Source organism: Bufo bufo, chromosome 4 (genome assembly GCF_905171765.1).
Source record: "Bufo bufo chromosome 4, aBufBuf1.1, whole genome shotgun sequence".
Lineage (NCBI taxonomy): Eukaryota > Metazoa > Chordata > Amphibia > Anura > Bufonidae > Bufo > Bufo bufo.
The window spans coordinates 439,923,564-439,933,685 of record NC_053392.1 but is presented as its reverse complement, the minus strand read 5'-3'; positions in this window follow the sequence as shown (position 1 = coordinate 439,933,685).

Below are 10,122 nucleotides of genomic sequence, written 5' to 3'. Positions count from 1 at the left end.
TGATCAGGATCAAGGAGGGGGATGAGTGGAAAACGGCCTTCAATATGCACGAGGGTCATTTTGAGAACCTGGTAATGCCTTTTGGGTTGACGAATGCGCCAGCAGTATTTCAGCGATTCGTCAATGATATTTTTCATCATTTGGTGGGGAGGTTCGTAGTAGTCTACCTTGATGACATTTTAATTTACACAAATAGTGGTCGTTCAGGAGGGGCAGTCAGAGCCTCCCTGATATACTGCTCAAATAATGCAAAAGAAAAATTAAAGGGGCAGTAAACTAGGTAAAACTTTGCTTTTATTGATTAAGGAGATAAAATAGCCCCTACTAGACTAACAACAAATAAGACGTGCCCTATAAAGGCACAACACACAGACATATATCTCACTAGGGAATTAAATCAGGTACAAAGTGGAAGGTCAGATTGGGCGACAGGGGTTGCGGTGTATATTGCCCACTGGCCCTAGTACCTCCCTACTTGTCCTGTAAACCCTATAGAGTATCCAAAGGACGGGGTCCAAAAAAACCCCGCAAGGGGTGGCCCAGACAGGAACTCTGATCCTGATAAGTGACCCTAGTCAGGCCCTAGTCATTGACAAAAGGGAACAGGGTGCTACTTTGGAATACAGTGAGGATATATATGTAATGAACACAGAGAAAAAAGGGGGGGGGGGGGGGTATATCACCACCCAGACGTCCAGAAGGGGTCAGGGCGGGGGCATACTCAAGTGTCCCGACGCGTTTCTTCAATTGGAGCCCAGGATTCTTCAGGGGACACGGGGCTATGTGTTCGCTTTAATCAGTCTGTGACTAAGCCTACGAACAAAAGAGTGCATGTATAATAGAATGCCATAGGAAAATAGTCAAGAAAAGAACAAAGAAAAAACCACCCATCACCTAATACAAGATCATAGGGAGGCCTTTCACTTACTTGATATTGGCTGCGGTCGGGGGTGGCTGTAAGCTCACTGTGTAGCAAGACCCAGTGTGGTGGTGTCTGCTAGGATGATGACCGGCAGTTAGTGTGGCGAATTCCGCCACATTATAAGGGCTAGAGGGGCCAGATGAAGCGCTTTCTTTTCAGAATTGGCTTCCGGTTATGCGCCCCCTGATGACGCTCCTCCAGAGCGTCCGAGGCCGCGGTCACGTGAGCGGCGAAACCGGAAGTCACGTGTCTGCGCCTGCGCCACACCTCCCCGTCCCATGCGTTCCATAGGGATAAGGGTGGAACGCACGGCCGGCGCCGTACTCAGATGTCATCCGGCCGCGCCACCAGACAGCAGAGCCACCTATGTGATGACACACATTTGCTGCCTGGCCACTATACGGGAAAGACAAAGAATCCTGCCTTAGCCTCTCCTACACTTAGCAGGATACTATATTCAACGCTTATAAATGGATAGCTCCCCATTATGACAACTGTGGGAGACTCATATCCATTATAAGTCTGAGGTGAAAGAAGGGAACGATCAGAGGGGGAGACCAACTGCTCACTGGTCCGGACAAGACACCTAAACCCCCCTGAGCCTCCTCCACCTCCTCGCAGGACATGACAATATACGCCAAATATCCTGCGTTTTAGACCAAAAAATAGAGGTTTATAGTGGAAAAATTGGCCACAGGGCCCAAACAAGAAAAAATGAGTAGTCAAAGGTAACAGCTGAAGTTCAACTGTTCATTAAGTCCATTAGCGACGACCGTGTTTAGCGTGAATGTCCACCAGCATTCCCTTTGTAGGATGGATCTGTTCCAATCTCCCCCACGAATGGGCTTGGGAACATGTTCAATCCCCAAAAAGCTGATGGATGCTGGACGTCCCTCGTGGACCGTCTGTACGTGGCGCGCGATAGGGGTGGTGGACATTTACGCTAAACACGGTCGTCCCTAATGGACTTAATGAACAGTTGAACTTCAGCTGTTACCTTTGACTACTCATTTTTTCTTGTTTGGGTCCTGTGGCCAATTTTTCCACTATAAACCTCTATTTTTTGGTCTAAAACGCAGGATATTTGGCGTATATTGTCATGTCCTGCGAGGAGGTGGAGGAGGCTCAGGGGGGTTTAGGTGTCTTGTCCGGACCAGTGAGCAGTTGGTCTCCCCCTCTGATCGCTCCCTTCTTTCACCTCAGACTTATAATGGATATGAGTCTCCCACAGTTGTCATAATGGGGAGCTATCCATTTATATAGTATCCTGCTAAGTGTAGGAGAGGCTAAGGCAGGATTCTTTGTCTTTCCCGTATAGTGGCCAGGCAGCAAATGTGTGTCATCACATAGGTGGCTCTGCTGTCTGGCCACCTGGGATTTTCAATGCGCATGTGCGGCCGGGACTGGGCTTCGATCGCGTGTCTGCGGCTGTGACGCACCTCAGGTGGCGCGGCCGGATGACGTCTGAGTACGGCGCCGGCCGTGCGTTTCACCCTTATCCCTATGGAACGCATGGGACGGGGAGGTGTGGCGCAGGCGCGGACACGTGACTTCCGGTTTCGCCGCTCACGTGACCGCGGCCTCGGACGCTCTGGAGGAGCGTCATCAGGGGGCGCATAACTGGAAGCCAATTCTGAAAAGAAAGCGCTTCATCTGGCCCCTCTAGCCCTTATAATGTGGCGGAATTCGCCACACTAACTGCCGGTCATCATCCTAGCAGACACCACCACACTGGGTCTTGCTACACAGTGAGCTTACAGCCACCCCGACCGCAGCCAATATCAAGTAAGTGAAAGGCCTCCCTATGATCTTGTATTAGGTGATGGGTGGTTTTTTCTTTGTTCTTTTCTTGACTATTTCCCTATGGCATTCTATTATACATGCACTCTTTTGTTCATAGGCTTAGTCACAGACTGATTAAAGCGAACACATAGCCCCGTGTCCCCTGAAGAATCCTGGGCTCCAATTGAAGAAACACGTCGGGACACTTGAGTATGCCCCCGCCCTGACCCCTTCTGGACGTCTGGGTGGTGATATACCCCCCCTTCTTTTTTCTCTGTGTTCATTACATATATATCCTCACTGTATTCCAAAGTAGCACCCTGTTCCCTTTTGTCAATGACCAGGGCCTGACTAGGGTCACTTATCAGGATCAGAGTTCCTGTCTGGGCCACCCCTTGCGGGTTTTTTTTGGACCCCGTCCTTTGGATACTCTATAGGGTTTACAGGACAAGTAGGGAGGTACTAGGGCCAGTGGGCAATATACACCGCAACCCCTGTCGCCCAATCTGACCTTCCACTTTGTACCTGATTTAATTCCCTAGTGAGATATATGTCTGTGTGTTGTGCCTTTATAGGGCACGTCTTATTTGTTGTTAGTCTAGTAGGGGCTATTTTATCTCCTTAATCAATAAAAGCGAAGTTTGACATTTTAATTTATTCTCCTGATCTGAAGACCCATCAGGATCATGTGAGACAGGTTTTGACGATCCTGCGGGAGAATAAGTTACACGCCAAATTGGAGAAATGTTTGTTTGCGGTGCAAGAGCTTCCATTTTTGGGATACATGCTTTCTGATTCTGGTTTTCGTATGGACCCCGAAAAGGTCCGGGCGGTTCTGGAGTGGGATCGACCGGAGAATCAGAAAGCTTTGATGCGATTTTTGGGGTTTACGAATTATTATAGAAAATTTATTTTGAATTATTCCACGTTAGTCAAACCTCTTACTGATATGACCAAGAAGGGCGCTGATGTCTCTGTCTGGTCGGATGAGGCATTGCAGGCCTTTTCGGCTATTAAGGAGTGTTTTGCGTCTGCTCCCATTCTGGTGCAGCCGGATGTATCTCAGCCATTCGTGGTCGAGGTTGATGCATCAGAGGTGGGGGTTGGGGCGGTGCTTTCGCAGGGTCCTTCTCCTGGCAAGTGGGTCCCGTGTGCCTTCTTCTCCAGGAAGCTCTCGGTCGCCGAGAGGAATTATGATGTTGGAGATAGGGAGTTGTTGGCGATCAAGTTGGCCTTTGAAGAATGGCGTCACTGGTTAGAGGGGGCTTCTCACCCCGTTACTGTGTATACAGACCATAAGAATTTGACTTACCTGCAATCTGCCAAGCGTCTGAACCCTAGACAGGCCAGATGGTCATTGTTTTTTACCAGGTTCAATTTCATGGTTACCTTTCGCCCAGGGGTCAAGAACGTCAAGGCAGATGCCTTGTCTCGCAGCTTCCCTGGGGGAGGTGATTCAGAAGATCCAGCGCCGATTTTGGCAGATGGAGTGGTGGTCTCCGCTCTGTACCCTGAATTGGAGATGGAGGTGTTGGGAGCTCAGGAGGGGGCTCCTGGTTTGTGTCCCCCAGGGAGGTTGTTTGTTCCTGAGGGCCTACGATACAAGGTGTTCAAGGAACATCACGATACTGTTCTCGCTGGACATCCTGGTGGTAAGTCCACCTGTGATCTGGTGTCCCGGAGGTTCTGGGGGCCAGGTTTGTGTAAGAGTATTGAGAATTACGTGGCAGCTTGTGAAACCTGCGCTCGGTCTAAGGTTGCTCATACTCGACCGCCTGGTTCACTTCTTCCATTGTCTATTCCATCTCGTCCTTGGACACATTTGTCCATGGACTTTATTACGGACCTACCGAGTTCCTCCGGGAGAACAGTGATTTTGGTGGTAGTCGATCGTTTCAGTAAAATGGCTCACTTTATACCACTAACAAGTCTGCCTAACGCTAAGACTCTGGTGCAGATTTTTGTGGATAATATTGTTAAATTGCACGGTATTCCTTTGGATATTGTCTCTGATAGGGGCATGCAGTTTGTCTACAGGTTTTGGAGGGTGTTCTGCTCTCGACTTGGCATTCAACTTTCTTTCTCGTCGGCTTTTCATCCACAGTTGAATGGTCAGACGGAGCGTACCAATCAAAACATGGAGACCTACTTGAGGTGCTTTGTGGCTGAGAATCAGGAGGACTGGTCCTCATTCTTGCCCTTAGCAGAATTTGCATTGAATAACCGTAGGCAGGAGTCCACGGGTAAGTCGCCATTTTTTGGCGCATACGGTTTCCATCCTCAGTTTGGTACCTTTTCTGGGTCTGGTTCCTCCGGGATGCCAGAGGAGGAGAGATTCTCTTCTGCCTTATCCTCTATCTGGCGGGGGATTCAAGGGAATTTGGAGAGGATGGGTGAGAGGTATAAACGAATGGCTGACAGGAGACGTGTGACTGGTCCGGACCTGTGTGTGGGTGATTTGGTGTGGTTGTCCACTAGGAATATCAAGTTGAGAATTCCATCTTGGAAACTGGGTCCAAGATTTGTTGGTCCATATAAGATTTCTGCTGTGATCAATCCTGTGGCATTTCGACTTGATCTGCCGCAGACTTGGAGGATCCACGATGTCTTCCACAAGTCTTTACTAAAAAAGTATGTTAAACCGGTGGTACCATCGCCATTGCCTCCTCCTCATTAGTTTAAATGGTCTCCAGCTAAAGTGCTCTGAGCGGATTATACTGTTCATTAGTGTCTGGGAAGTTTGGAAGGAAGGTTGGCTGTTTGTTCCTGCTCTCAGCAGATAAGCGTCTTTTCTTGTTTGGTTGTTTATGTCATCTTACCAATCCAGGTTCTGTGCGAGCTGGCTGCTCCTTTCTCCCCACTTCACCATCTCAGGGAGTTTAGGGTTCTGTTAGTTTAGGCTGGTGGACACAGCAAATCTACCATCAAGGTTTGTCTGTGGGCTGAGCATTGCAGGGAAAGAGGTCAGGGATAAATTAGGAGGTGACCCTTCCCCTGTCTCTCGTCCAGAGCCTGGTTGGTATGTTGTCTGTTTAACTGTGCACGTCCGCCGTGACACTTCCAAAATTTTGCTCTCCTTGTGGCAGTAGACCACACATCAGGGTGAGGGTGCTGGCGGGGTGTCATGAAACTGTCCCAGGCTTTGGAGAGTGTTGCCCTGCCTCTGTTGGAACTGCTGTGTGTTCCCCTTGTCTCCCCTCCTTGGTTGGCCAAGGAAGTACGGACTCTGCCGCCAGCGTTAACAGATGGAAAATTTTGGAGCAATTTTCCAACAAGGATCTTCTGGTATTGCACCATTTTACTCGTCCTCTCCACCAGAGGAATGAGAGATGAGAAGTTCTCTTTGTAGCGGGGGTCGAGAAGGGTGAACAACCAGTAATCGGTGTTTAAAATGTGTATAACACGCGGGTCGCGGGAAAGTCAGCCTAACATGAAGTCAGCCATGTGTGCCAGAGTACCAACAGGCGAGACTTCGCTGTCCTCATCAGGAGGATCACTCCCAATATCCTCATCCTCTTTCTCCTCTTCTGCCCACCCAAGCAGAACAGATGGAATTATACTTCCATGGGTACTACCCTCTGTAGCTGAGGCAACCGTCTCCTGCTCCTGCTTCTCCTCCTCCATCTGGGCCTGCATTTTGGACAGGGGATTGGGCAGCACGTAACACAGGTGAAGAGGAGGCAGTAGTGTGACCCGCAGACACAGATTTTGTACCTAGGCGTTCGGCCCACCTATTAGGGTGCTTTGATGACTTGTGGCGGATTATGCTGGTGGTGGTGAGGTTGCGAGTGTTCACGCCCCGGCTCATTTTGGTGTGGCACAGGTTGCAAACTACTTTCCTTTTGTCGTCCGCACTTTCCTCAAAAAAGCGCCATACTGCCGAGCACCTAACACTTGGCAAGGGAGATTTATGCAAGAGGGTGCTCCATGGAACAGTTGCGGGCCTGTTCGGTGGTGCCCGCCTTTTACTTTTTGCCACCCCACTGCCTCTTCCAGCCTGTTGCAGTGCTGCAGATCCCTCCCCCTCTGTACTGCTCTCCTCGCTCGGCTTGTTGCCACCTTCCCAGGTTGGGTCAGTAACCTCGTCGTCCAGCACCTCCTCTTCCACTTCCTCACTCTGATCATCCTTCTGATTTGTTGACCTGACCGCAACCTCAGTGACTGACAACTGTATGTCATCCTCTTCCTCAACCTCTTGAGACAGTAATTGCGGTTAACTCATTGGCAACTGTGTCTCATCATCATCCACCTCATTAAACACTAATTGCCGTTCCCCAGCATCATGTTCTTGTGACTCTGGATGCTCAAGAGGTTGGGAATCGGGGCACAAGATCTTAGGTCTCTCTTTAAGCGTGCTTGGCGAGAGGGCCAAATAAATTAATTTCGATGCAAAGAGGTCCTCGGAATATCCGAGTGTGGGATAACTTGTTTGGCCAGACTGTAAATGGTGGGAGGAAGGAGGATCAGGGTGAGGATTGTATGGACCAGACTCCTGGCTACTGAGACTGGACTTGGTGGAAGACAGGCTGGTGCTTAACCGACCGGAAGCACTATCTGCTGCTATCCAACCGACCACCTGCTCGCACTGGGCTGACTTCAAGAGTGGTGTCCTGCGCCTCCCTGCAAACTGTAACATGAAGCTAGGTATCTTGAAAGATTGTTTTTCTTGTGCTCTGGCAGCAGGCAGTTTCACCACGCCCAGGGCCGCGGCCTCTGCATGCACCATCAGCATCACGGCCACTACCACTTCCCTTAATGCTCGCCTTAATTATATTAAATGTTCTATGTTATAAGGGACCGTTTATAGAAAAAATGTGGTTAAATTATGGAAAAAATATATATATACATTTTTCCCAATATCTGGCCCTGACACACACACACGCTATTGCAGCGCAGATGTGACAATTCACTGCAGACACCGTTTATAGGCAAAGTGTGGATAAATTATGGAAAAAATATATTTGTTGTCAATAATATTTCTCCCAATATCTGGTACTGACACACACACGCTATTGCAAAGCAGATGTGACAGTTCACTGCAGACACCGTTTATAGGCAAAATGTGTATAACTTATGGAAAAAATATATTTGTTGTCAGTAATATTTTTCCCAATATCTGGCAATGACACACACGCAAGCTATTGCAGCGCAGATGTGACAATTCACTGCAGACATCATTTAAAGGGAAAAGTGTGGATAATTTTGGGAAAAATTATATTTGTTGTCAGTAATATTTTTCCCAATATCTGGCCCTGACTCACAGAAGGTATTGCAGCACAAATGTCACAAGTCACTGCAGACACCCTCTATCAAAAAAGTATTGCAAAGTATGGAAAAAAAAAATTGCTGGCTAAATTATATTGCTGCCATTCTGCCACCACACACAATAGTCCTTAAAGGGCTTCTGTCATCCCCCAAAAGTCATTTTTCATTTTTGGGCTAATTAAGATCCTTATAGTGCGATTATTCAATATATAGTGATCTTACCTTTTTCTGTTTAGTTTCTTTAAAAACCGCACTTTTATAATATGTTAATTACCTTGCTACCAGCAAGTAGGGCGTCTACTTGCTGGTAGCCGCCAAATCCTCCTTTCAAAAAAACGCCCCCTCCTCCTGTTGATTGACAGGGCCAGCGAGCGCTCTCCTCCTCCGGCTGGCCCTGTCTGCAATTCAAATCCCGCGCCTGCACCTTACGTTTCTTCATTCGGCGCAGGCGCTCTGAGAGAAGGACGCTCGCTTCCTTAGCACTCCCTCAGTGCGCCTGTGCCGATGACGTCACCTCTAAACCCGAGGCGCGGTCTCAAAGCAAGGGTTAACAGCAAATCAAAACTCAATATTTATTACCCTGATTCTGTAGTTTACAGAAACACCCCATATGTGATCCTAAACTGCTGTACGGGCACTCGGCAGGGCGCAGAAGAAAAGAAGCGCCACGTGGTTTTTGGAGGGCAGATTTCACCCCTAGCAAAGAAACTCCAAAAAAAGTGACTATGGGATAAGGTGCCAGTTTTGGTACTATTTTAGGGTATATATGATTTTTGGTTGCTCTACATTACACTTTTTGTGAGGCAAGAAAACAAAAAATAGCTGTTTTGGCACCGTTGGAATTTTTTGTTATTTACAATGTTTATCTGACAGGTTAGATCATGTGCTATTTTTATAGAGCAGGTTGTTATGGATGTGACAATACCAAATATAGAAAACTAAGAAAAAGGCGGCTCACTACCGATTCTAATGGAAACAGGTACTCTTGCCCAAATTGACTCACCCTAGTCAGATGAAAATGTATAAATATATAATGGCGGACAGGCACTCAATTTATGGGGTTATGGAACAACCATTGAAGAAATATCAAAAATCTTTTTTTTTTTACTTTAAATAAATGTATTTGATCAATAAACACATACAATAAATAAAATAAATTGAAACTAATCTCTGAGTATCTTCTAAAAATCCTTTGCATTATTGTGCGATGGTGGAGTATAAGAAATTAACGTTGCAGCAACAATAAAAGTAAATGCAATATAATAGCAGCAATGATAGCGTAGGTGCAATGTAGTGCAAACAATATATAGCCGCAGTAGATACAGTCACTTGATCCTCAGTATTACCTATTGGTAACAGACAGCGGCATTTCCAAATTAAGTCACAGCAGATATAGTCACTTGATCCTCAATATTAATGATAACAGACAGCGGCGTTTCCAAGTAAAGCCGCAGCAATTCCTCTGTAGCTATACCACTACTAGAGTGAGGAAAATCCTTCAATTGTACTTAAGTTTCAAAATAGTCCCCTTCTTCCTCCACATACAAGGAAGCCTTTCACTTCATATATAGGAAAGTTGATTTACTCACAGTATGTCTGTCTCTATGTGTGGCGTCCCACACAACTTAGGAGAACAGACTTACCCGTAGCCCGTTATAATCGGAACCTTCGATTGCAGATGTCATTCACACTTGGCATCCCAAAAGCTTGGTGGCGTCTCTGTGTTTCTCCGGACTCATCCGCTCACCCATAGGATGTTTATGGACTTGCTCTCTCAGTGTGCTGCCGGCGTTCCACGTGCTGTAGACCGGGAATAGAATCGGGTAACTGTGATTGTGGCTAAAGTCTTCTGGGAGCGCTCCACCGTAGATATTATTTTAAATCAATGAATTCTGTTATACTCTTTCACCAAACATGTTTGGGAGCATAAACTTGCTCCTTCTTCAGTGGCCAAGTATACCCATCGCGAACAGGCTATTTATCATGTTGGAATCATCCATAAAAGCAGGTATGGAGTTCTGGATCATCTCATTTGGATTGTTACTTTATATCATTATTATTCAATTGATGTAACTTCTATCCCTTCCACCATCATTGCATAAGTCCATTGTTAAAAGGACTATTAGTTATTGCTGCATATCTCCAATAATTTT